The sequence below is a fragment of the Macaca mulatta genome, chromosome 6 (genome assembly GCF_049350105.2).
Source record: "Macaca mulatta isolate MMU2019108-1 chromosome 6, T2T-MMU8v2.0, whole genome shotgun sequence".
Lineage (NCBI taxonomy): Eukaryota > Metazoa > Chordata > Mammalia > Primates > Cercopithecidae > Macaca > Macaca mulatta.
In genome coordinates, this window is record NC_133411.1 from 134,071,261 (window position 1) to 134,099,089 (window position 27,829).

General features: G+C 38.5%; 1 long non-coding RNA gene across 1 annotated transcript in view; it reads left to right on the top strand.

Moving 5' to 3' along the window:
• The window catches only part of LOC106998921 (uncharacterized), a 325,575-nt gene that overhangs the window by 107,919 nt on the left and 189,827 nt on the right, over positions 1-27,829 (top strand). The window contains exons 3-4 of the long non-coding RNA XR_001445501.3: positions 8,304-8,473; positions 19,283-19,371. This is a non-coding gene — a long non-coding RNA (uncharacterized LOC106998921). The remainder of the gene's footprint in view (positions 1-8,303; positions 8,474-19,282; positions 19,372-27,829) is intronic.

Consider the following 27,829-nt stretch of genomic DNA (forward strand, 5'->3'; position numbering starts at 1 on the left):
ACCAAGTTTTGATTACTTCCATATTGCTCTTAATTGCCTTAATATCCCCAAAGACTTTCTTATTCTGTGCATCCCTTTATCTTTGCTTCTTTTATCTCTTGCTGTGAGAGTACAAAATTGCTGACATATTCAATGTATTTAAATCCTGAGTGTTTTTGCAGAAGAGTTTTCAAATCTGTTTTAATTTTCTGATACTCAGCTGAGGACCATTACACATTCTGTTCAGTTAATCTGTTTTTAATCATATCTGTAAATGCTAAAGTTGTACATGAGAGAAATGATGCATAAAGTAAAACCAGACCAAGTGTACTTTCGCATATGTAAAATTAAATTCTTACTTTGTTCCACTTACAAGTTTTATTTTCCTATAGTTGTGTAGTCCTGACTTACACCAGAAGTAATCCGCAAAGAGTTTATGGTACTCTAGTGAAAAAACTCCAACTTTTTCATGTTTAAAATATTTATCGATTATTACTTATCCCCTTGCTATCATAATAAAAATTGATGAATGTAAATGTACTTTTAATTCTATTTCATAATGTATCAGCTAAGATATATTCAGTCGTAAATAACTAATAATTGCATTAATAGTGGTATTGGCCATAAAGACAGTTGCTAACTTAACATAAATTCCAGAAGATCCAGGCTCCTTCCATTCATTTGCTCTTCCATCCTTGGGTAGTAGTCTATGACATCTTTTTTACAGTCATACCTATAGGCTTCCCTACTCGGTATGAATCTCACCTTTTTTGGGGAGAATCTTGGAAAACCTCACAGTCTTCTGTCTTATCTAGGCTGGAGTTGGACCACAGGATCACCCTTAGACTAATTATTGGCAAAAAGGCAAGAACTCATCATGACTGGCTTATGTGAACCACAATTATCCTGGCTTTCTGCTTAATAGTGTGTGTACAAAGAGTTTTGTTAGGAATAATGAGGCTGGATGGGGGATGGGAGTGTCGGAGAAAGGGATAGCTGTTTGCCACACTTAATAACTGTTCAAAGCTTAAGTCATGTTTACAGAGGTCATTACTGCTGTGTTTAGACCTATGAAGTCAGCTGAAATGTTCTCAAGTGTTTATACATTATTCCTTGTATTTTAAAATAGCACATTTTGTTGCAATATTTTCTTCCTGAGTACAGTGAGCACTATGAAATATACTGTTCTACACATGCAAAAGGGAAAACAGCAAAAGCTTAGCAGCAAGGAGAAGAAATTAAAAAGAGGGAAGGAAAAGGACAAAGACCAAATTGTAATGCATTTCACTTGCAAAATCTCTTTTCTTGTATAACAAATGCACTGCTTTGTGTTTTGACCTACTGATGGTGAATTATTTCCTCAGAATAAAACTCCGGAGCTCAGTGGGTGAAGGGTTACAGTCAGCAGAGTATAATTCTGAAGAATCTAGCCAGTTATCTAAATGAGTAAATATAGGAATGTGGAAAGCCAGTGTCTTTAGCCATTAATCTTCTCACTCCTCTTACTCTTTGTGTGAGTTTGATCCTCTATTTGTTCTGAGGTAGAACAAAAGTAAGCAGAAAAAGGTAATATAGAGAAGTAACACTTTTATTCCTAGGGCAGCCTCTGAGTTGACAATTAACTCTTAGCTCCCAGTTGAAGACTGGAGAAAATAATTACCCAAGACACTTCCTAGTTTACTTTGAAATGTAAAGGAAACATAACTACCTGTTTTATGGTTCTCTTGGGTACGAGTGACAGAAATTCATTTCAAACTGATTTAAGCAAAACAGGATTTGTGGGAGGGGAAGAATATTGGAGCAACACAGAGACTCACAGGGAGAACTCAGTAACCCAGACTTGACCTGAGCCAGGGACTGTGAGTGGCCTTGTAAATCTAAAATCTACTCATGTTTCTGCCTCTTTATGAGTTTTCACTTCTTCTTCTTCTTTTTTTTTTTTTTTTTTTTGAGACAGAGTCTCCCTGTGTTGCCCAGGCTGGAGTGCAGTGGTGCAATCTCAGCTCACTGCGACCTCTGCCTCCCGGGTACAAGCCATTCTCCTGCATCAGCTTCCCGAGTAGCTGAGACTACAGGCATACGCCACCATGCCTGGCTAATTTTTGTATTTTTAATAGAGATGGGATTTCACCATATTGGCCCGTTTGGTCTCAACCTCCCGACCGCAAGGTACCTGCCTGCCTCGGCCTCCCAAAGTGCTGGGATTACAGGCGTGAGCCGCTGCGCCTGGCCTCTTAACTCAGTGTTCTTTACATGGTGGGAGCCAGGGCCATGGGCAGCCTCTGAATCACATCCTTATTGCAATGTGATCAGAGAGGAAAGCACTATTTTCTCCAGGAAACACTTGAAACATTCTGAGAAAGGACTCTGATTTTTCTGGCTTGGGTCATATTAGCATGTGTAGAGCAGCTACCATCACCCTCTGGAAGGATTTAGAGGGGTGACAAGACAGTAGGGTGAGGCGTCCTGGGGTTAGTCCATCTCGGATTATGTTCTGCCATCATGGTTAGGAGTACCAGGATGGCACACACACTCCCCTACCAACCCCCGCCAGGACTGTGGCTGTGAAGAAATATTTCCGGGAGAAGGGAGTTGTGAGTGGTAAATGTCCACAGTGACACAGGCGTCCCTCTCAGCATTCCTGAGGTAATTGTGTGGTTCTGACACGGAAAATGAGTGAACAATGCTCTCCTATTTTGTAATGAGCTGATGTGGACTCCACACGGTAAGAAAAAAAAACTCCATGGTGTGCATGATGCAAGCCAGCTTTGAGAACCAGTTTAGGATCTCTCTTAGGCCCTGTACTGAAAGTGTTCTCCTAGAAGTTACTAGGTCCTCCTAAATGCCACTGCTCCTCTGTAGCCACACTCCCCCAGCTCATTCTGTTTAGACTCGCTGCAGCACTCTTATTTTCATTTATTCTGTCATTCAACAATATTATTTGATGCATCCTCGTGATTTGTTCAAAAGACAAGGCCCCTCTTCTCAGCAATACTTTCTAAGAGAAACAGGAAATGAAGTAAAGCAGAGATGGATCACTTAATTGCCACTTACAATAAGTACTATGAAGGAAATAAACAGGATACCATGACAGAGAGTCAGTGTTTATGAAAGTTCTGCCTACGTAGGATTTATTTGTTCATAATTCTTCTTAAGGAAAAGAAAGAAAAAAAACAACAATAACAAAAAACAAACTCTCCTCAAGAATGGCTTTGGTAGCAGTCTCTCTCCTGGTCTGCCTTCAAGTTCTTTGATCTGTCTTTCTCTGGACTGACTTTCTCCTGTCTCTTTCTTTGTGACATAGGCAAACCCTGAGACCAAATAACGAATGAAGTGACTTCAATTCTCTCAGTCCCTCTTTCTTACTCTGGGGGCCTTTCCTCATTTATCTTCTACTTCCTGTTATTTCTCTTACTATGCGTGAAAAGTAAATTACTAATCTTCTTTAAACCTCCTCTTCTAAGAGAAATGCCTAAGAGAAAGCAAAGATTCTTGTTGGAATAAACTGGTTAGGGAGAGGGAGGATCGTTTGGGGAGAGGTCTTTCCTACACTTTTCATGTTGCCAAAGCAACACCTTAGTCCAACTTTTCTGAGTAGACATGCAACATATCAGGGTGAGACAGTCTTTATTTTTCCAGTTGTATCCACTTTTACATTTTTCCATCTGTAATAGTTTTTCTTGGTTCTGAACATACTGATATAAACGAATATTGTCATTACATTTCATCAATATATAACAGCAGGTAAGTAATGGTGTTAAAGAAATCTCAGTGCTGTTTGGACTTGAGACGCTTTTCTCCATCATTGGACGTTATAAATATCCTTTCTAACTTTCCTCAGCTTTCCGTGCAGCTGAATGCCAGGTTACATATGCTCACCAGGCAACCAAAGTCCAGGATAAGGGCCAAGCTCGTCATGTCTCAGCTGTCATGTTTTCTCTCGGGATGAGTTGGTCTTCACCTCATTTTCAGGCTGGCCCCATTGTTTTGTAGTGATGGAAATCTGTCACCAAAATCTTGGTGGGGCTTCCCAGAATCCAGGCTGTGCTGATGTAAGTTATGGGGCCAAAAGGAGTTGTGGCTTGGCAAAGTGACATTTTATTTAAAATATTCTGGTAATGTTTATAAGGCACATTAAGCACTTTTATAATATTTTAAAAATCAAGGAAAGTTACTTCGTATTATCATCACATGTCTTCCAAGGAAACTGTTTTGAAAGTTGTGGTCCAACATTCCTAAAAACAAATAATTAGATTCCTAGCCTTATAGCGACGGTGTGATCAGTCTCTCAGAGAGTGAACCTTTATTGGTCCCTCCCTCCCCTTTCTTACTCAGGCTACTCTCTAATCATACTTTGTTTTCTTTTCTAGTCTTCTCTCTGTTGCCACAATATATATATATATTTTTTTTCTTTGCTAGCAGGCTCAGTTTTTCCAGCTGTTAGCTACTGGAGCTTTTTTATTATGATACATTTTTCTGAAATCCCTAGACTCCTTTATTTCTTAGGTCTGTCTTATAAGATAGTCAGCTCATGAAACAGACAATGGAGAGAATTTATTGAATGCTCACTGTGTGAACAGGAAAGGCTAAGGTAAGATGCAGAAATACTTATGGTCCAGTTGGGAGACACAATATAAATGCATGAAAATGACAGAAAAGCTGAGATGAAGCAAACAGTGCCGGTAAGTAGGTCCAGATGGATAATTGAGGCATATCCAGTTGGATCAGGTTCATTAGGAGAGACATTCTGGAAGAGAAAAATTGAGAGTGGAGGACAAAAGGAAGGACTGGAGCAAGACTACTGGGAAGAGGAGAGAGTGCTCTTGTTATTGCTCCACAGAGAGTTATATGGCAATTCACCTGTGGAGGTTTGCTTCTAACAGTCACCTTAACAATAGCCTGTATAGCACTTGGACTCCTGAGAGCTGGACTGGTTTCCTAGCTCTGTGGGTGTATTAGTCTGTTCTTACACTGCTAATGAAGACATACCCGAGACTGGGTAATTATAAAGGAAAGAGGTTTAATTGACTTACAGTTCCACGTGGCTGGGGAGGCCTCACAATCATGGTGGAAGGCAAGGAGGAGCAAGTCACATCTTACATGGCAGCAGGCAGGAGAAGAATGAGAGTGAAGCGAAAAGGGAAACCCCTTATAGAACCATCAGACCTCGTGAGACTTATTCACTACCATGAGAACAGTATGGGTGAAACTGTCCCCATGATTCAATTATCTCTCACCAGACCCCCCCCATAAACGTGGGAATTATGGGAGCTGCAATTCAAGATATTTGGGTGGGGACACAGGCAAAGCCTACCAATGGGTGAGTGAGAACCAGTGTTGTTAACTGGTTATTCCCACAACTGTTAAGTCCTTTCAACTGGACATTTCTAAGGAAACTACGAGGTTAAGAGGTGGGTGTATATATTCATTTGCCTAGGGAGTTTGGTGAAATGGTAACTTTGAAAATGTTTTCTTTGCTAAAAAGATTTTGTTCCTGAAACCTGTTCTTTGTGAAAAATATATCTCCCCATTTGGAAAATCATGTTGAATACAGAAAGCGGCAGCTTGTGAAAACACACACTCAATGTGTTTCTTACTTTCTCAAGGCGATAAACTGTAGCTGATGAACTGCAAACCTCTCTGAATTATAGAACCTCTCTGTTAACCCAGGGGGGATTTTAACAGATTTTTAAACTTCTGTCTCTTAATTTTGTTTTTCTTCCCTCTGGTAAGTGAATAAGTAGAGTTAACCTTACAGTCAGGTCAAACACTTCATTCTGATCCCACGAAGCTTGGGCCCTTACCACCTGGATTTTTAGCAGTTTATAGAATGTGCCAGGGGTTTACGTGCATTCTTGCTTTTGCCTATGCTGCAAACTTGGCCTTGAATTTTGTTATCCTCTCTGCATTATCTCATGGGCAAACATCTCCTGCTTATACTCCAAAAGTCACCTAATCTCTCACAGCAGTCTCTTTCTTCTTTTAGGATTAAGCACTCTTTCCATTGTATTCTGGAAAACACATTGATCAGATCTCCTCTGTGGCCTTGGGGAACCATATTATCATGTGATGAGGGCATGCCTTTACATCTCACCCAATTTGAAATCCTCAGAGATAGGAGTGTGTTTTATTATTTTAATATTTCCTATCGTTTGCATCAGAAAAGGCAGATAGTGTTATGTCACGCTTACTAAACGTGAACCAATAACCTGCTTTTTGTGAATCCTATGTTTCTTTAAGACGCCATTTCACCTTTTGTAGATTCTTGACAATAAGGGAGATTTCACCTAAATGTGTGTAGCAATGCATAGAATTTCAAAATTTCCAATGAACTTGAGGTTATTGTTGCTGTCAGATTCTCTGGACACTTCTTTACCAAATTTGCCTTGGCTTTTAAAGGCAATGTTAACAGACAAAAGTCTGTGTTAACATTGCCTCAATGCTCAAATCAGACTTTATTATTTCTTTTGCGTGTTCATCAAAATCTCTAAAAATATGGGGGTTTTGGTAGATATTTAAAATACAAAAATAGTGAATGAGTTTGATATTGCAAAGTAATATATGGGAAAGTTATTTTGTGTAGTGCTTTCTAGTAAAAATCTATTTTACTGTTTTACTTTCTCAAGGATACATACAATCAGTATTATGCATTCTTTATTTTCACTTCTCTTGGGTATTTTATTTGCATTTTATATTTATTTCCTAAAAGTCATAAGTATCAGCATTCTTGCAGATTGTTGATGAACCAATGGGAAGGATTGAAATGTAGATAATGTTTGTGCACATGTGTATATTTATGTACCTATTTAGCATTTATATAGAATCAAATTCATTGTAATTAAAAGGTTTTAGAGCTAAATACTTTGAGCTCTGCTTTCAAAGGTTTAGTAATCTAGTGGTGAAAATAAGAATTGTTCAGAGAAAAAAATGATGTGGGAGTTCAGAGGGTGATATTTCTCTCTCTGGGAAACAGTGGGACATTGAGAGACTTGACTTCCTTCCTTGTACTTGAAGAAGAAAGGGACAGGATATTTTAAGTGCAGGAGAGTGTGCAAAGGCAAGGAGATGACTAATCTTGGGAACTGTCAGTCATTCAGCTTAGCTGGGGCTCAGAGTACACTGGATTTTTCTCTAGCCAGGATGTTACCTGCTCAGCCATTTTAATTCATAAAACTGAATCTAAATTAAATTGAGAAAAGTAGTCAGCTATTCTCCATTTTAAAGTGTTGACTTTGGTTGTTCACTGCTTGCTTTTGAAAAACAAACACCACATATGAATCAATACATAGAGCATATACCAAATGCAAACCTGGCTTTAGTACAACTATAGAGGCACATCCCCTCCTTATTAATAACACATTCCTAAGGTAGCCAGTTTATAGGGATGCAATCCACAGCAAAGAAACATAGGCTGTAGAAGGGCTGATTTCAGTGTTTATCCTAAAACAGTCAGGTATACACTCAGAACATTGAAATAGGGCAAGTTCTCCCTGGTTCTGCACCTTTGAATAATCAGAGTTGGCAGGGATGGGGGTAAGGAAGTCATTATACAGCAATGAATGTTGAGTAGCAATGGGAATTGAGGCGCTGCCCTCATGTGCTTATAGCAGTATAGGTCTGAGGATTGGGTTGTGGTAGGAAGCACAAAAAACTAGATCAGAGAAAGAAGGGACACAAAAAATGGTAGCAGCAGGGTTAGCTCCAGGACAGACCACAGAGTTGGCAAAGTCAAGCTTTGATAACCTTACCTTTCTTCCCCTATCCCATATCACAATGGGTCAATGCTAAAGTCTCTTTCTGCAGGTTCTTATTTAAAGTTGGCTATTTAATAAGACCCAGGAGACAGCTGGGAACCCAAGAATGAGCACTAGAATGAAAGACCTGTTTATTCCTCACTTTGCCACCAGCTGGTCTTATGATCAGAACTTTATTGTTAATTTTACCTTCATCCTAAATGGCCCTCCTCTGTGCTCCCACAGCAGGCTCACGAGCATACTTCTTTCATTATATCCCAAAGACTATACTGACTATGCCATAGAGTCCTTCCAGAAGCACTTTTACTGTAAGATAAGTTTTTCTTTTTAAGGGTGAAAAAGCCCTTGAGGTCACACGGGATTCGTTGATAAAGGTGTATTGATAGATGGTGTGAATGATGTTTTAGCATCTTACCTTGTGACACAACAAACTAATATTTGTGGGTAATTGCCTTCTTCACTCATGTACCCTCGACCAGTCCGTCCGTCCGTCCGTCCTTCCTTCCTTCCTTCCTTCCTTCCTTCCTTCCTTCCTTCCTTCCTTCCTTCCTTTTCTTTAATTCTTGTCAGAAAAATAGTTGCAATGTGAATCTAAGAAAATAAAGATGTGGAGTACACACAGCTTTGCCTCAGATTCTCTGGACTAAAGACTAACACTCATCTAGATGCCCAAGATCCCATCAATCACCACATTTTTTAGACTTCTAACTGCTAAGAAATATTTTGGATCTTCAGAATAGGTGTCCTTTGGGGGAAAGAAAGGGATAGATACTTTTTTGTTGACCTGTGCTACTTAAGTCTAGAAAGTATGAAAGGGAAAAATTTGAAAACTGTTACTATAGTAGGACAGTATGTCTATTCCTTTCGTCTTCTGTACATCTTCCCTCTGTTAAAATAAGATTTGGCATAACAAATAATCAAAGTCATGCTCTTAGAGACAGTTAGTAATGTTAAGAAAAATATTTCTGGCCGGGCGTGGTGGCTCACACCTGTAATTCCAGCACTTTGGGAGGCAGAGGCAGGCAGATCACCTGAGGTCGGGAGTTCAAGACCAGCTTGGCCAACATGGTGAAACCCCGTCTCTGCTAAAAATACAGCCAAGTATGGTGATGGGCACCTATAATACCAGCTACTAGGGAGGCTGAAGCAGGAGAATTGCTTGACTCTGGGATGTGGAGGTTGCAGTGAGACAAGATCATGCCATTGCACTCTAGTCTGGGCAATAAAAGTGAAGTTCCATCTCAAAAAGAGAAAAAACAAAACAAAACAAAACAAAAAACAAGAAAAATGTTTCTGTCTTTTAGAAGCTGCACTCTCAATACCAAGTACACTTGCAGAAAAGAGGCCTGGAGAAATCTGAGTTCATCATCCCAGGACCCTGGAAATAGTGTAGGGTTAGGGTAAGTGCAGAGTTGTAGGAGAAATCTTAACAAAGATATGGAACAAGAAGAGGAAAGAGAGTAAGAGAGCAAAGAAAACCATCATTGTTTCTCACAGGATGGCTGTGTTTGGATTACAGACTGCTGGGCTGGACAAAGCCAGTAAACGTACTACAGTGTTTTCTAGTCTACATGTATGTTTGTGAATGGCTAATAGCAAGATGACTATTATTAGACTGTTCCTATATACTCTTGCAAACTTTGTGGTGCACAATGGACAATGTATAATAAGAAATAATCCATTAAGTGAGAAGAATGGAAAATGTATTTGTAGCCGTTTAACCTAATGAAAGGATAGCATATTAAAATCCATTAATTATCATTGGAAAAAAGCATAGCATGGGCTAAAATCAATGAATTTAAAAACAGAAAGTCGATAGAGAAAATCAACAAAACCAAAAGCTGGTTTTTTGAAAAGACCAATGAAATCAATAAATCTCTAGTCTGGCCAAGAAAAAAGAGGGAAGACCCAAATTACTAATATCAGAAATAAAAGAGGGGACACCACTCCAGATCCTGTGGACATTAGAGGAATTATAAAGGAATACCATAAATAACCATGTCTATAAACTTCATCACCTAAGTGAAATGTACAAATTCCTTGAAAGACACAATCTGCCAAAACTCACACAAGAAAGAATAGGCAGTCTGAGTAGGCCTGTGCCTATTAAAGAAATTGAATCAATAATTAATAACCTTTCAAAGAAAGCACCAGGTCCAGATGGATTTAGTGGTATATTCTATGAAACCTTTAAGGAAGAAATTATCCTAATTATCTATAATGTCTTCCAGAAGATACAAGAAGAGGGACTATATCCTAACTCTTTCTAAGATCCAGATTAATACCAAAACCAGACAAAGACACTGTAAGAAAATAACCCAGGGGAAGGGCCAAGATGGTTGAATAGAAACAGCTCTGGTCTGCAGCTCCCAGCAAGACCAATGCAGAAGGTGGATGATTTCTGCATTTCCAACTGAGGTACCCAGTTCATCTCAATGCAACTGGTTAGGCAGTGTGTGCAACCCACAGAGAGTGAACAGAAGCAGGGTGGGGCATTGTTTCACCTGGGAAGTGCACAGAGCTGGGGGACTTCCCCTTCCCCAAGCCTAGGGAAGCAGTGAGGGACTGTGCTACCTGCCCTGGGGTACTACGCTTTTTCCATGGATTTTTGCAATCCGTGGCTCAGGAAATTCCCTCATGAGCCTATACCACCAGGCCCCTGGGTTTCAAGTGTAAAACTGAGTGGCTGTTAGGCAGGCACTGAGCTGTAGGGTTTTTTTTTCCATACTCGAGTTCAGCACCCAGAACTCCAGTGAGACAGGAGAATCATCCACTCCCTTGGAAAGGGGGCTGAAGCCAGGGAGCCAAGAGGTCTTACTCAACATGTCTCACTCCCATGGAGTCTAACAAGCTAAGAACCACTGGTTTGAAATTCTCATTGCCAGCATAGCAGTCTGGAGTTGGCCTGAGTTTGGTGTGGGAAGGGGGGTGACCACCATTACTGTGGCTTTAGTAGGTGGTTTTCCCCTGACAGTGCTAAGGAGACTGGGAGGTTGGGACTGGGTGGAGCTCAGCACAGTGCAGCAAAGTAGCTGTGCCAGACTGCCTCTCTAGATTCCTCCTCACTGGGCAGGGCATCTCTGAAGGAAACCCAGCAGCTCCAGTCAGGGGCTTACAGACAACACTCTCATCTCCCTGGGACAGAGCACCTAGCGGCAGGGGCATCTGTGGTCACAGCTTCAGTCAGACTTAATCTTTCCTGCCTGCTGGCTCTGAAGAGAGTGGCTTATCCTGACAAGGGAGATTCTCTCTGCACTGCACACCAGCTCTACTAAGGGACAGACTGCTTCCTCAAGCGGGTTCCTGACACCCCCATGCCTCCTGACTGGGAGAGACGCCCCAACAGGTATTGACAGACACCTCACACAGGAGAACTCTGGCTGGCATCAGGCCAGTGCCCCTCTGGGATGAAGCCTTAAAGATAAAAAAGTAGATAAATCCATGAAGATGAGGAAAAAAACAGCACAAAAAAGCTGAAAATTCCAAAAGCCAGAATGCCTTTTCTCCTCCAAATGATCACAACTCCTCTCCAGCAAGGGCATGAAACTGGAGGGAGAGTAAGATTGATGAATTGATAGAAGTAGGTTTCAGGAGGTGGGTAATAACTCCTCTGAGCTAAAGGAGCATGTTCTAACCCAATGCAAAGAAGGTAAAAACGTTGATAAAAGGCTACAGGAGTTGTTAACCAGAATAACCAGTTTAGAAAGGAACATAAATGACCCGATAGAGCTGGAAAACACGGTACAAAAACTTCGTGAAGCATACACAAATATCGATAGCCAAATCGATCAAGCAGTAGAAAGGACATCAGAGTTTGAAGACCATCCTGCTGAAATAAGGCATGCAGACAAGATTAGAGGAAAAAAGAATGAAAAGGAAGAAACAAAGCCTCCAAGAAATATGGTACTATGTGAAAAGACTGAACCTACGATTGATTGGAGTACCTGAAAAAGATGAGAATGGAACCAAACTGGAAAACACACTTCAGGATATTATCCAGGAGAACTTCCCAACCTAGCAAGACAGGCCAAATTCAAATTCAGGAAATACAGAGAACACCACTAAGATACTCCACGAGAAGATCAACCCCAAGACACGTAATCAGATTCTCCATGGTCAAAATGAAGGAAAAAATGCTAAGGGCAGCCAGAGAGTAAGGCCAGGTCATCTACAAAGGGAAGCCCATCAGACTAACAGTGGATCTCTCAGCAGAAAACCTACAAGCCAGAAGAGAGAGGGGGCCAATATTCGACATTGTTAAAGCAGAGAATTTTCAACCCAGAATTTCATATCCAGCCAAATTAGGCTTCATGAGCAAAGCAGAAATACAATCATTTATATATAAGCAAATGCTGAGGGATTTCATCACCACCAGGGCTGCCTTGCAAGAGCTCCTGAGGGAAATACTAAATATGGAAAGGAAAAATAGGTACCAGACACTGTAAAAACACACCAAAATATAAAGACCAGTGACACTATGAAGGAACTGCATCAACTAGTGTGCAAAATAACCAGATAGCATCATTATGACAGGATCAAATTCACACATAACAATATTAACCTTAAATGTAAATGGGCTAAATGCCCAAATTAAGAGACTGGGAAATTGGATAAAGAGCCAAGACCCATTGGTATGCTGTATTCAGGAGTCCTATCTCACATGCAAAGCCATACATAGGCTCAAAATAAAAGGATGGAGAAAATTTACCAAGCAAATGGAAGCAAAAAAAGTAGGGTTTGCAATCCTAGTCTCTGATAAAACAGACTTTAAGCCAACACAGATTTAAAAAGGGACAAAGAAGGACATTACATAACAGTAAAGGAATCAATGAAACAAGAAGAGCTAACTCTGCTAAATATATATGCACCCAATAGAGGAGCACCCAGATTCATAAAACAAGTTCTTAGAGACCCATTAAGAGACTTAGACTCCCACACAATAATAGTGGGAGACTCTAGCACCACTGTAAATATTAGACAGATCAACAAGACAGAAAATTAACAAGGATATTCAGGACTTAAACTCAACTCTTGATCAAGTGTACCTAATAGACATCTACAGAACTCTCCAACCCAAATCAACAGAATATACATTCTTCTCAGTGTTACATGGCACTTAGTCTAAAATCAACCACACAATTGGAAGTAAAACACTCCTCAGCAAATGCAAAAGAACAGAATCATAATAAACAGTCTCTCAGACCACAGTGCAATCAAATTAGAACTCAGGGTTAAGAAACTCACTTAAAACCACACAACTACATGGAAATTGAACAACCTGCTCATGAATGAATCCTGGGTAAATAAAGAAATTAAGGCAGAAATCAAGATACTCTTTGAAACTAATGAGAATAAAGAAAAAATGTACCAGAATCTCTAGGACACAGCTAAAGCAGTGTTAAGAGGGAAATTTGTAGCACTGAATGCCCACATCAGAAAGCTGGAAAGATTTCAAATTGACACCATCACATCACAATTAAAAGAACCAGAGAAGCAAGAGCATACTAACCTAAAAGCTACCAGAAGACAAGAAGTAACTAAACTCAGAGCAGAACTGAAGGAGATAGAGACACCAAAAACCCTTCAAAAAAATCAGTGAATCCAGGAGCTGGTTTTTCGAAGAAATTAACAAAATAGATAGACTGCTAGCTAGACTAATAAAGAAGAAAGGAGAGAAGAATCAAATAGATAATAAAAATGATAAAGGAGATATCACCACTGACCCCACAGAAATACAAACTACCAAAGCAGAATACTATAAACACCCTTACAAAAATAAACTAGAAAATCTAGAAGAAATGGGTAAATTCCTGGACACATACATCCTCCCAAGACTAAACCAGGAAAACGTTGAATCCCTGAATTGACAAATAACAAGTTCTAAAATTAAGGCAGTAATTAATAGCCTACCAACCAAAAGAAACCTCAGAACCAGATGGATTCATAGCTGAATTCTACCAGAGATACAAAGAGGAGCTGGTACCTTCCTTCTGAAACTATTACCAATAATTGAAAAGGAGGGACTCCTCCCTAACTCATTTTATGAGGCCTGCATAATTCTGATACCAAAACCTGTTAGAGACACAACAAAAAAAAGAAAACTTCAGGCCAATATCCTCGATGAACACTGATGCAAAAATCCTCAATAAAATACTGCCAAACCAAATCCAGCAGCACATCAAAAAGGTTATCCAACACGATCAAGTTGGCTTCATCCCTGGGATGCAAGGCTGGTTCAGCATACACAAATCAATAAACATAACCCAACACATAACATCAGTCATAACAGTACTGATGATAAAAACCATATGATTATCTCCACAGATGCAGAAAAAGCCTTTGATAAAATTCAACATCTCTTTATGTTAAATACTCTCAGTAAATTAGGTATTGATGGAACATATCTCAACATAGTAGGAGCTATTTATGACGAACCCATAGCCAATATCATACTGAATGAGCAAAAACTGGAAGCATTCCCTTTGAAAACCAGCTCAAGACATGCCCTCCCTCACCACTCGTATTCAACATAGTATTGAAAGTTCTCACCAGGGCAATCAGGCAAGAGAAAGAAAGAAAGTAAGTGTATTCAAATAGGAATAGAAGAAGTCAAATTGTCTCTGTTTGCAGATGACATGATTGTATATATAGATATCCCCATCATGTCACTGCCAAAACTCCTTAAGCTGATAAGCAACTTCAGCATAGTCTCAGGATACAAAATCAATGTGCAAAAATCACAAGCATTCCTGTACACCAGTAAGACAAGCAGACAGCCAAATCATGAATGAACTCCCATTCACAATTGTTACAAAGAGGATAAAATACCCAGGCATACAGCTGACAAGAGATGTGAAGGACCACTTCAAGGAGAACTACAAACCACTGCTCAAGGAAATAAGAGAGGACACAAACAAATGGGAAAACATTCCATCCTCTTGGACAGGAAGAATCAATATCGTGAAAATGGCCATACTGCCCGAAGTAATTTACAGATACAATGCTATTTCCATCAAGCTACCACTGACATTCTTCACAGAATTAGAAAAAACTACTTTAAATTTCATATGGAACCAAAAAAAGAGCCCATATAGCCAAGACAATGCTAAGCAAAATGAACAAAGCTGGAAGCATCACGCTACCTAACTTCAAACTATATTACAAGGCTACAGTAACCAAAACTGCATGGTACTGGTACCAAAACTGACATAATAGACCAATGGAACAGAACAGGCACCTCCAAAATACCACCACACATCTACAACCATCTGATATTCAACAAACCCGACAAAAACAAGCAATGGGGAAAGGATTCCCTATTTAATAATTGGTGCTGGGAAAAGTGGCTAGCCATATGCAGAAATCTGAAACTGGACCCCTTCCTTACGCTTTATACCAAAATGCCTCAAGATGGATTAAAGACTTAAATGTAAAACCCAAAACCATAAAAACCCTGGGAGAAAACCTAGGCAATACCATTCAGGACATAGGCATGGGCAAAGACTTCATGACTAAAACACCAAAAGCAATTGCAACAAAAGCCAAAATTGACAAATGGGTTCTAATTAAACTAAAGAGCTTCTGCACAGTAAAAGAAACTATCATCAGAGTGAACAGGCAACCTACAGAATGGGAGAAAAGTTTTGCAATCTACTCATCTGACAAAGGTCTAATATCCAGAATTTACAGGGAGCTTAAACAAATTTACAAGAAAACAACCATCAAAAAGTGGGCAAAGGATATGAACAAAAGAAGACATTTATGTGGCCAACAAACATATGAAAAAAAGCTCATCATCACTGGTCATTAGAGAAATGCAAATCAAAACCACTATGAGACACCATCTCATGCCAGTCAGAATGACGATTATTAAAAAGTTAAGAAACAATAGATGCTGGTGAGGCTGTGGAGAAATAGGAATGCTTTTACACTGTTGGTGAGAATGTAAATTAGTTCAACCATTGTGGAAGACAGCGTGGTGACTCCTCAAGGATCTCGAACCAGAAATACCTTGACCAAGCAATCCCATTACTGAGTGTATACCCAAAGAAATATAGATCATTCTAAGGACACATGCACATGTATGTTTATTGCAGCACTATTTACAATAGCAAAGATATGGAACCAAACCAAATGCCCATCAATGATAGAGGGATAAAGAAAATGTGGTACATATATATCTTATGATACTATACAGCCATAAAAAAGGATGAGTTCATGTCCTTTGCAGGGACATGGATGAAGCTGGAAGCCATCATGCTCAGCATACTAACGCAGGAACAGAAAACCAAACACTGCATGTTCTCACTCATAATTGGGAGTTGAACGATAAGAACACATGGACTCAGGGAGGGGAACAACACATACTAGGTCCTGTCGGGGAGTTGGAGGGAAGTCTGGGAGAGCATTAGAACAAATACCCAATGCATGCAGGGCTTAAAACCTAGATGATGGTTTGGTAGGTGCAGCAAACCACCATGGCACATGTATACCTATGTAACAAACCTGCATGTTCTGCACATATATCCCAGAATGTAAAGTAAAATAAAAATAAAAATAAAAACAAACTTTTAATTAAAAAAAAGAAAATAACCCTACAGACCAATATCTTTCGTGTACATAGATGCAAAATTCTCAACAAAATATTAGCAAATTGAACCCACCAAGGTGAAAAAATAATAATAATTATACATCCCAATCAAGTGCAATTTATTCCAAGTATGCAAGGCTGATTCAACATTCAAAAATCAATTAACATAGATTAATCACATCAAGAGGTCAAAGAAGAAACATATGAACATATCAACAGATGCAGAAAAATTATTTGACAAAGTTCAATAACCTTCATGATATAATCTCTTACCAAATTAGGAATAGAGAGAATTTCCTCAACTGAATAACACCTACAAAAAACCACCTACAGCTAACATGCTTAATGGTGAGAAACTCAATGCTTTCCCTCTAATATCACGAACAAGTTGAGAAGGCCCCCTCTCACCACTGCTTTTCAACATTGTACTGAGAATTCCTAGCTAATGCAATAAGACAAGAAAGTAAAATAAAGACATATAGATTGGAATGGAATAAGTAAATCTGTCTTTGTTTACAGATAACATTTGTCTATGGAGATAATCCAAAAGATACGACAACGACAACCCCCAAATTCAAAACAAAAACAAAAATCTCTTCTAGAATGAATAAGTAATTCTAACAAGATTGCAGGATATAGGGTTAATATACAAGAGACAATTGCTTTTCTATATACCAGCAATACACTAAAGGAAATTCATAATTAAAAATACATTACCATTTACAACACCCCCCCAAAATAACATACTTTGGTATAACCCAATATGTACAAATTCTATTTGAAGGAAACAATAAAACTCTCTGAAAGTTATCAAGGAACTAACTAAATGGAGAGCTATTTCATGTTCATGGAGAGAAAGATTTAATATTGTCAGGATGCCAGTCTTCCCAACTTGATCTACAGATTCAGTGTAATCACAATAAAAATCACAACGAATTATTTTTTAGAAATAATCAAACTCGGCCGGGCGCGGTGGCTCAAGCCTGTAATCCCAGCACTTTGGGAGGCCGAGACGGGTGGATCACGAGGTCAGGAGATCGAGACCATCCTGGCTAACACGGTGAAACCCCGTCTCTACTAAAAAATACAAAAAACTAGCCGGGCGAGGTGGCGGGCGCCTGTAGTCCCAGCTATTCCGGAGGCTGAGGCAGGAGAATGGCGTGAACCCGGGAGGCGGAGCTTGCAGTGAGCTGAGATCCGGCCACTGTACTCCAGCCTGGGCGACAGAGCGAGACTCCGTCTCAAAAAAAAAAAAAAAAAAAAAAAAAAAAAAAATAATCAAACTCATTCTAAACTTCATATGGAGAGGCAAAAGACCCAAAATAACCAAATCGATAATGAAGGAGAGGAACAAAGTCAGAGGACTAACACTAATTGACTTCTAGTCTTACTAGAAAGCTACAATAATCAAGTTGGTGTTGTATTGCCAAAAGAATAGATACTGGGGGAATTGAGATACCAGTGGAAATAAAGAAATTGAGATATCACTGGAATTTTTTTTTGAAAAAACATTTTTATATGGGTTTGACTTTTGAATCACATAAGTGTGAAGTATTCAAATATTAAATTTATGAAAAATGGTGAAAAACGTAAACTCTTCGATTACAATTACTAAGAAATGGACCTAATTGTATATCAAGTTTTTCTGTAAACATACAGGGAAAATGATGCATTTAAGTTACTTTTCCTATAATATTACATAAATCCTTAGTGAAGTATGACCATAGGACAAGAACCACACAATCAAATCTTGCATCTTACTTTGTAGTTTAGCCATTATTAATGGTGTTTATATTGCACTGGTGCAATGTGTAAATACATTAATGTTGCTGGAAACCAGAGTGTCTACTGTGGAAGCAGAGAGAAACAAATATAAAACAGGGAACGTGAAGCAGAATCTGTGGTGGTAGACTTGAATTAGAGGCATCTATATAAGTACTTATAAACTTCTGATTTAAACATTTTATAGTAATTTTAAAGTTTTATGCCATTTGCTTCTTTGCTTGAAATTTAGGAACATATTCCCCTACCTCCTAGCTTCCCACCCTGATGCAGTTCTGTCTACTAAAATACCTGGAGTCAGTTACACCCAGGTAGCCATGAGCACACTTAGAACCCAGATCTTGGGCCAGGAGCAGTGGCTCATGCCTGTAATCCCAGCACTTTGAGAGGCCAAGGTGGGCGGATGGCCTGAACTCAGGAGTTTGCGACCAGCCTGGGCAACTCGGTGAAACCCCGTCTTTACTAAAATACAAAAAATTAGCCGGGTGTGGCAGTGCGTGCCTGTAGTCCCAGCTGCTTGGGAGGCTGAGGTAGGAGAATTGCTTGAACCCGGGAGGCGGAGGTTGCAGTGAGCCAAGATCGTGCCACTGCATTCCAGCCTGGGCAACAGAGCAAGACTCCATCTCAAAACAAAACAAAACAACAAAACCCCCAGATCTTCATTACTGAATAGCACTGTCTACTAAAGGAACCAGGATTTTTGGGGAAAGGCGGATTCTTCCAGGGGCAGGGAATGTACATGGTAAGCTTCAGACACCATGTGCAAGAAATCAAGGAAGTGATCAAATCCAAATGGGGCTGAGTCAAAAGAATAAAAAGGCTAGCTTGAAGGCTTCCACTAGGAAAATGATATACAATTTGGCATTTAAATAATAATATTAACAACAATGGATTAAAATCCCAAGAAATCATAGTGAAAGAGAGAGAGAGAGAGAGAGAGAAGGGAAAAGATGTTTCTATACAGATGCATGCCAGAAAATAAATCTAAAATAAATGATAGAATTAGAAAGTCACCATTTTACATGACCCCAGGGTAATAAGTAATTCAGGCAAAGACTATCAATAGATAATAATACTATTGGATGAATATTACTAAGGAATGAGATAGTCATGCAATCTCAAGTATCATTTGTCAATTACTTATTAACTACAAAGAGAAAATTTTACCTTGTTATAGAGACATCTGGCAGTCACCAGCTGAACAAAATGGTCAAACTTTGCACTACCATCATGGGACAGCCTGACATATGTGCCTCTTGAGATAATGTAATAGAAAGAACACAATCTAATTCTGTAATGATCCAGGCAAAAATTTTTAACCTGAGTCTCATCATGAGGAATACATGAAACTAATCCAAAGTGTGTGATATATTCTTTATGATAACTACCTGGAATCTTCAAAAACTGTTCTAAAATCACAGAAGGTAAAGGCAATGTTATAGATCAAAAGTCAGTAAACCTTTTCTGTAAAGGGCAGATAGCAAATGTTTCATGCTTTGTGGGTCACATAGAAGTCTCTCTTGTATATTCTCCTTTCTTCCTTTCTTTTCTTTCTTTTCTTTCTTCTTTGTTTTTGTCCTTGTAGTTTGGCTTTACAACTCTTAAGAAATGTAAAGATCCTTCTTAGCTTGAGATATAAGAACAGGCCATGCAGGATTGGTCTGTGGGCCACAGTTTACTTACTAACTGTTGTCCTAAAGTAAAAGAAAATGACAAGACATAACAACCAAATGTAATTTGTGAACCTTGATTGGGTCCTAGATTAAAAAACAAAACACCTATGAAAGTCATTTTTGAACTAGCAGGAGAAATTCAAATGTGTTCTGTATATTAGAAGGTATTTTTGAATTATTGCTTCTTTTTTCTATGATCATAGTATTGTGATTATACTGGAAGATGTCCTTCTTAAGCAATGCCTGCCAAAATATTCTGAAGGGAAGCATCATAATGGCCACAATTTACTTTGAAATGTTTCAGGGAAGAAAATAGAAATAAAAGATACTAGGAGTCAGTAAGTGTTCTTAAATGATTGAATGGATGTACATCCAATTTACCCATTCTTTTGCAAATATACTTGGAGAGCTAAAAGATCATAAAAAATCAATTGCCAGATTCTATGTAGAAATGGATGAAATCAAACCTTTGGAATTGAGTTTAGATTTGATTTATTAGTATGTGAAGATTTGGGTCATACTTGAATGGTCAGAGAGGAAGAAAAAATTGATTAGCTTTAGAGTAAAAAGGAGGTATTAAGAGAAATCATAATGACAAATTATTTTTTGAGTTTCAAATCAGAATGCTGGATCTATAAATTCCACAGAGACTATTACTCAAACGTGTTCATTCTGCAGATAAGGAAATCACTGCCTAGACAGCGTTTGTTGTGTGTCAAAATTTATCAAACAGTTAGTGTAAGAACAGGGACTATAATGTACAGTATATCTGTCTTTTCCCTATACTATAGCTACTTAATATAGCTCAAAGTTATATATGTGATAAAGCCCTCATTCACTTTAATTTATAAGATTAGCTTTCCTAGCAGTCCCTTCAAATACAGCAAAATGTTCAATTGGTTATTGTTGTTGTTTTTTCTATTTGTGACTATCACTAGATAAAGACAGAATAAATAAGTTGAATAATTTACTAATTTGCTGGAACTTATCCAGTAAATTCAGGCTATGTGTGCAAACGTTAGGGCAAAAGTGTTATTAAATATACAGCCTTCTGCCTCTTAAGTAAACAAAACAAAGCAAACTCAGAGGGCACTCAACATTGTGAGGTTAGAGAAAAGAACTCTGGTATTGTTTGTGATTTACATTGTAAAGCACAGAAGTACTTAGAGAGGAGATCTATTTGCAAAAATCTGGTTATCTTATAGAGGCTCCTCCCTAGGTCAGAACAGCTTTTCCTTGCTGTCACAATGAAAGTGGAACTTGATGGCATCTGATGAACGATTTAAAGATATCACATTCAAAGCTAAGGGGAATAAGAGGTAGGATCCTGGGAGAGGGAGGAATTAGAGGGATGTGAGGTACAGAAAATCCATAGTAGAAAGAAACTCAGCAGAGAAGATGTGAAGTGGAGGAGTTTTCCTCCCTTCCAGAGACAAGAGGGATGATTTTATGATTTGCTTTGAGAGATAGAGTGAAGAATCCAGGTGCTTTGAAGATTCACTTCATTTGATGGATGTGAATTCCCTCCAGTTTTATATTCAAAATTACGTCTTAATTTTTTTAAAAAAGTAATTGTGGGGATTTGTGTGTTGATAGTACCCTTAAATCTCTAGTAGTTAGAATTAGTAAAGTTCTAATTATCTTATATTGGAGTTTTACATCCAAGGACATCTCTATTAAAAGGAGGTTTCTGTGTGGTCTGTTGTGGAGATGGCTTTGATGTCTTTACCAAAAGGTGTCTTTTTACTGTAAAAAGAATGGAGCAGTGGCTGCCCGTGGCTGCCTTCAGTGTGAGAATGTGCTGGAATATTTTATTGTTGGGTTGGCATTGAAGTTCTGCTGTGAAATGATTTTTATGAATGCTATTCCCTGGGAGGCTCACAGAACTGAGAATTTCATGTCATGAGGCCATGATCCCAGGGAGCAGAAATCAAATAAATAAAGGTCTTGGGGAATTATGGTCTATGGGATATATTTTCTTCTCAAAATGAGTCCATAGTTCACTTTGATGGTAAGTTTAAATGGATCATACGAGAGCAGAAAAATACATCTATCTTTAAGTGGTAACAAACTTCCATTTAAGAATTTCCCCCATAAAAATAATGTCTGAGGTCTAAAATTCAAGAAAAAACATAAGACAAGAAAAGAGAATAGTTATTATCATAGAGGAAGAGGGTTTAGTATACAGCTTTAAAGCTTTTGATTTAATGATATTTATATTTACAAAATGGAAAGTGGCAATTTGGAGCATCGTGTTCTATAAGGTTATATACTTGAGGGTTCTTTTCTAACAGCCATATTAAAAGCGTTTCTCCTTAAGGAGAAGTAGGTTAATTTCAAGAAAGAAGAGCCAAAAATAGGTTGCCTACAGCTGAAGACCAAAGAACCAACTTTAACTTGAAGCAGAATGGAGAGAACTGCTGGTTATGTTCTGGATCAATGCAATCATCTGTATAGCAGAATAATTTGAAAAGATTTTTTAAAATATGAATTATTACATCCTGACCCCACAAAAAAATCTGAGCAAATGTTTAGTAGGTCCAGCTCAAGGAAACCGTATCATTATCTTCTAGGAAGTGTTAGGGAGGATGTTTTAGAACACCATGGGAGAACAATAATTAACAAAAGCTTCATATTCAAATATGAGACACAGACCTCCTTCAAACATTCCTATTCTGAAAGACTATTAGGCTGACTTATCCATTGATAATAAAAATGATTTGGACACCTTTTGTAATATGGATTAAAACTCTAAGAAATTGAGACCATTTATAGTCATTAGCAGAACCCAAGTCACTGAAATATAAGAGTAATACATACCAGATTTTTCAATCTGTAGTAAAAGGAAAAGAAAGTTTTGGAGTAAGTTTTTCCTGCCAGAGTGTTATGAGAGTCAAATGATGTATTTGGTAGGAGAACACTGAAAAACTCTATTCTATATACATATTAGAAAAAAATAATGCCAAGCACTAGTGAATGCCCAATGTATGTGTTTTTAATGGATTTTAAGCATTTAAAATTGTCTGCTTGTATTTTTTCCATCCTATTGTATAGATAGTCTACAAATCCACCATTAAAATGAGGTAAATAATAGCAAACACAAACACTGCGGGTCATGATGTTGAATGCCATTATTCAAGTGAATCAGGAATATTATGATAGAGCTAATAAACTAGGATAATGATAAAATATATGCATTGATACAATTCTATATGTCTCTTTTAAGAAATGACTCTTTATAATACATTTTAAATTAGATTGCAGGTTCCTATCTAGCATGTAAGGGCATAATTTTGGAGCCTTCAGTATCAAAAATAGGAAGACCAGAACAATGACTACCCTAAGAATAATAATGACTATATGAAGTCAATACAAAATGGTTTACCTGCTTTAGCTCCTTTCTTTCCCACAGTTTTGTGGGTAAATTTTTTTTTTTTCGTTAAAAGCAAGGCTAAGTAACTTGCCCAAGGTCATGCAGATAATAGCTAACAGAGTTAATGCTAATTCCACTCAGTAATCTTAATCAGCACTCTAGCATTGTAGCTCAAATTAGAGAAAACACTCTCCTCTTTTCTATGTCGCCATGGGGTGGTCACTAAATTTGACATGTCAACTACCTCTGGTTCAGTGCTGCTTTGAGGGGACAGTGAGTCTTTGGGGTCCCTTTGCATTCTGTTGACTGTGAGAGCAGGGACTAGGATTTCAGGGGACTTTGGTTTTACCACCCTCTTCCAGTAGGTAAATATTGGAGGTGGATAGGGAAAAGGAAAAGTTCAGATCCTTGCACAAGACAGATACGTAGGTATGTCAGTCAGTTTGGCAACATGAGCTTCCAGAAAGACCTTCAAAGTGGCTGCAGTGATTGGCTCCCTGTTCTATGTCCAACTTGCTGAATTGTGTGAATCCAGAGAATACATATGTGGACAAAAGAAATTGATTTCCTGATTCAAAGGAAGATGAACAAGACAGATGCTAAGGAATGTTCTCCCCATTTTTTCTGTAATTGAGTATTTTAGTAAACTATCCAGAAGTATTTTTAAAAGTCTTCAGAATCAAAGACCCCACAAAAATATTTAAAGGAGTTCCAAGTAATTATATCAGTAATCTTCCTGTCCCTCACTGCTTACATATCTTGAATTTATGTCTTAAATTGTTGCCCCAGTTATTTTTCCAAAATCACATATCTAATCATTATAGTTTCCTAGTTACAACACTTTAATGTACTCCCATGATCTAGAGGATAGTCTTAACTTTTAAGCAAGGTATTTAGGCTTCTTTACACTCTGTCAGTCTATAGACCTCATCTTCTGTGGCCCTCTTCAACTACTTGTCCCCAAAAGCCTACTCCTTAGATAGCAGCTGTGTTGGGCTGTGCATCTTTCTTGAAATTGGTGACTCTCAAAGTTAAGGGTGCATCAGAATGATGAAGAGAGCTGCTAAAACACATCCCCAGAACATCTGATTCAAGTGGCCTGAATTGGCCTGAGTCTGCATCTCTAACAAGTTTCCGTGCAGTACTGAAGATGTTGGCCGGGGTACCACATTTTATGAATCACTTCTCTAAAGCAAGCCAGATTTTCTCTCAGGTGACACCATTTGATTCAGCTCAAAAATCAGAGCTGAGTGTGGTGGCACAGCCTATAAAATCCCAGTACTTTGGGAGGCCGAGGCTGGTGAATCTTTTAAGCTCAAGAGTTTGAGACCAGCCTGGACAGTGTGGGGAAACTCCTCCTTTTGTACTTTTGGCACAAAAGTACAAAAAAATTAGCCAGGTGTGGTGGCACGTACCTGTGGTCCCAGCTACTCAGGAGGCTGAGGTAGGAGGATCACTTGAGCTTGGGAGGTGGAGGTTGCAGTGAGCTGAGATCTCTCCACTGTACGCCACCTCGGGTGACAGAGTGAGACCCCGTCTCACACACACACACACAATGGTGGTTTTTTTTTTTTTTTTTTTTTTTTTTGGTGGATCCTGTCTTGACCACTCCCTAAGTGAACATAGACCTTATTCTTAAATCTTCAAGTATTATTTATAATACACAAAGTTATGGTTTGTTAATCTGGCTGTCTTCTTCCTCTGAACTCCTTAAGGATAGAGAGTGTATTATATTCATTTTAATATCCCCAGACTTAGCACAGTAGAGAGGAAGTAAATTTCCTTTGCTGAATGAATGAATATTGGCAGTATTATATCTGCATTCCTGACTGGGCCATTTTCCAGATGTAGAATTGGCCATGCTGTCTGTTAATTTTGAAAGCTACTGGTACATGTACTTCAGTGACCTTTTGATAACATTTCACATCGCATAACAATTCACCAAAGGGAATTTCAAAGTAATTCTAATCTTACATTCTAATGAACAAAGGAAACATACATGACAGGTAGTCAGAAATCAGTCTGATTCAATACAACATGAAACAAAAGACTTTAAAATTATGCTGGAAGTTTTATGGGCCCCTGTCTAACATCATTTATTTGCTAAAGGTGTGGCTACCCGATGAAAACATAACTGGGATATTGTGTCAGTTAAGTGAAAAGCATCAGGTGAATGAAAAAGCAGTCAGAACAGTGGCTTGGCAATGTGTTGACTGTAGCTGATTTATTGTTTCACCTTCCACTGGTTTTTCTTTCATTGTGTCAACACAGTTTACAGGGCACATATGGATTTATATGATCCACAGAGATAAGGAAAGAATTCTTAGGGAAGGCTGAACTCTTTTCTTGCTTTTAACTCACAAAAGTCACTGATTAGGCAACTGAGTGCCAAGTAAGGAGTCGGGGCCAAAAATCTTCTATTTGATTGTGTATGTAATAACTGGAACTCTTGCTCACATTTTCAGAATAACATTTCACAACACACACAGCACAACCCCGAGGTATGAAAGAGTGGGACAGTTCCTGGAATGCTGACTGGAATGGACTAGGGGTGGGAGATGGAACTGGGTAGGAAAGCTGGTTCCAAATTGTGAGTGGCCTTGCGTGTCATGCCAAGGAGTCTGAATTTGATTCTGCAGGCATTTGGGATCCACTGACTTAATTCCAGTTTGAGAATTAGAGAAGCTAGGAGCAGAAAGACTAATTATAAGGCTACTGCAAAAGATTGGGACTTGAGCCAATGCAGGGAATTGAGGATGGTCAGAGAAAGAATTTGTAAAACTTAATGAACAAATAGAATGTGTGTGTGTGTGTGCGCGCGCGCATGTGGTTGTGCGTGTGCGCATGCATGTGAATTGGTTTACTTGATTATGGAGGATGGCAAGTCCAAAATTAGCAGGGTAGGCTAACAAACTGGACACCCAGGGAAGAGTTGCTGTTGCAATTCAAACCTGAACTCAGTCAGCTGGCAGAATTTCTACTTTCCCCTCGGGAGTTCAGTCTGTTGTTCTATTAAGTCTTTTAACTGATTAAATGAGGCCCACCCATATTAGAAAAAGTAATCTGCTTTACTAAAAGCCCACCAATTTAAATGTCAGTCTCATCCAAAAAACACCCTCATAGAAACATCCAGAATAGTATTTGACCAAATATCTAGGGACTGTGACCCATCCCAACTGACACATAAAATTAAGCATCACAGTGACCAACTGGATGAAGGGGCTTAAGAGTGAGGAAAATAAATAATAGATGACTCTGCAGTTTTTAGCCTGGATAAATCGAGTGAATGGTGATGCTTTTAACTAAGACAGGATTCCTGGGAAGAGGGCCAAATTTTGGTTAGAGAAGACTTTTTCTTATTCAAGAAGCATTTATTGATCATCAACCTTGCACCAAGCACTAAGTTAAATATTTCTTCTTTTGGCGTATGAGAAGAAATAAATACATAGAAAATACTGTATGAAGAGAAGCCATTGCATAATGATTCAGCTGTGCTTTAGAGGCAGAGACACTAAAGCTCTGTAACTTGGACCAGCTGCTTAACCTGTCCTAGTTTCATCTACATATATAGTACCTGGCACATAGCAGTTTATCAAGAAATATCTCCAGAATGCTTAACTGTGTTTTTACTGTATTGGTTGTTGAAATTAATGTAGAATGCTAAACAAATATGAGACAGATTTTTCCCTGGTGCCATGACAGTCTCAGGGGACATGGTTGCTGGGAGGGTACTAAGTGACTCTGTCTTCTGTTATAGTATGCTTTAGCTCCAGAGTGGCTTGAAGCAGATAGCTCCCAAAGGAACTCTGTTAGTCCCAGAGAATAACTCAGGCACTGGTCTTATTAGGGTTTATTATTCACTTGTGTAAACAACATTTAAAATACCTAGTAGTGGATATATAATATTTTATTAAAGTTCATAAAAGTAATAAATGAATTTAAAATCTAGAAAACAAATTCAGCCTTCTTTAAAATTATTTAATTATAACTGCTAAAATTACATACTGATATCCACATTTATATATATATATATGAACTCAGTTAATTAGTATGAAAGTAGATTTTACCAGTTGGTGTAATAATTTAGTAGACTCTGACTACTCCTTATATGAATAGACACTATAGACTGGATAGATGATGGATGTTTCAAAATCAGAGGTAATGCTCTAAAATAAGGGTCAGAAAACTGTGGCCATGAGCCAAATATGTTTTACTGCCTGTTTTTATCAATAAAGTTTTATTGGAAAACTGCCACACTCATTTGTTTAGTCTTGTTATCTGTGGTTGTATTTGCTCTACAATGGTAGAATTGAGTAGTAAACACCACATGGACTGCAAGGCTTTACAGAAAATGTTGCTGACCCCTGCTCTGAAAGATTTTGGAAACTTGGCTTTACACTAGAGTTCAAAAAGTACAGGTGCTATAAAGGCCAAGCATAAGGAGCAACTGTACACGTTTTATGCTGGTAAGATGGAAAGGAGGATTGGAGGAGTGGTGAGACCAGGCAATATAGTTTGGATGTTTGTCCCTTTGAAATCTCATGTTGAAATATGATTTCCAGTGTTGGAGGTGGGGCCTGGTGGGAGATAATTAGATCGTGGAGGTTGATCTCTCAGGAATGATTTTGCACCATCCCCTTGGTGATAAGTGAGTTCAGTTCATGCAAGATCCAGTTAT